Here is a 1,481-nt window from a genome sequence, read left to right on the forward strand (position 1 = left end):
TCAAAGGGATCATCTTTAAGTGACCTGAAATGTGGCAGTGTTTGTAAACAATAAAAGCAGGACAAAGGCCATAAAATCTTTTTCCATATTGAGAATATATACTATATAGGCACGTTTTGTAGACATTGTTTGATCATTCATTTATACATTCCACAAATAATCACTGAGCATTTAACAATATGCCTGCCCCAACCCCCAATCCTGGCCTTCATTACCCTGATGTCTGTGTCCATGGGTTATACACATATGCATACAAATTCTTCTTCGGTTGATCTCTTCCCACCCAGACATCCTCCCCCACATTCCCTCTGATATTCCTCAGGTTGTTCTATGCTTCTGTGTCTCTGGATCTATTTTGTTTATCAGTTTATTTTGTTCAATAGATTCCACATATAAGTGAGATTATGTGATACTTATCTATCTCCAACTGGATTATTTTGCTTAGCATAATACTCTCAAGGTCCCTCCATGCTGTCTCAAAAGGTAAAAGATCCTTAATTTTTACTGCTACATAGTATTCCAGTGTGTAAATGTACCACAACTTTTTTTATCCTTTCATCTACTGATGGGCACTTGGACTTTTTCTAGATCTTAGCTATTGTAAATTGTGCTGCCATGAACATAGTGGTGAATATGTTCTGATTGGTGTTTCTGGCTTCTTAGGGTATATTTCTACAAGTGGGATCACTGGGTCAAAATGCAGTTCCATTTTTAATATTTTGAGGAAACTCCACACGTTTTCCATAGTAGCTGCACCAGTCTGCATTCTCAGCAGCATGGTAGTAAGGTTCTCTTTTCTTCACAACCTCGCCAGCACTTGTTGTTTATTGATTTATTGATTATTGAAATTCTGGCAGGTATAAGCTGGTACCTCATTGTCATTTTAACAATCTTCTTTGTTTAGGGGATTAAATATCCCAAATCTAGTGCCCTTGCAGTGGTCATGCCCATTCTGGACAATGACCTGTTCCCAGATGTGACTGACAGACAAGTACCTTCTGAGTCACTCCAACTTCACTAGACATGTGTCTACCTGCCCTTTGTTAGACCCCCAGAGAGTGTAAAGCTGCAGCTTCTTGGTGAAGCTTCCCAAATGACATGCCTATAATATTTGGCCTTCCCTTTGCTTCTTTCTTGTTATTAACAACTAGGCTAATTATAGTTGTATCAATACAACCAAGGTGAATATAGTTACAGTAGAGCTTGAGCCAGGCAGTAGAGAAAAGGCACAAAGTAGCAGGTAGCAGCAGCCCCTTAGGGCATCCATACCAGTGGCACCTGGACACTTTTTGTTGCCTCACTCTGGCCTCAGCACATGTAGCTGCAGAAGTCACTGCTGCTCTTGAATCAGTGTCAACAATCCCAGGCCCTAAATTTAAATATTATAATGTAATGGAAAATAATGATCACTATTAATACAGCAATGACAACATCTGAGAATCTGTAGCCAATATTTCACATGGAACAGGAAACATGTTTTG

The sequence above is a fragment of the Myotis davidii genome, unplaced genomic scaffold (assembly GCF_000327345.1).
Source record: "Myotis davidii unplaced genomic scaffold, ASM32734v1 scaffold416, whole genome shotgun sequence".
NCBI classification, from domain to species: domain Eukaryota; kingdom Metazoa; phylum Chordata; class Mammalia; order Chiroptera; family Vespertilionidae; genus Myotis; species Myotis davidii.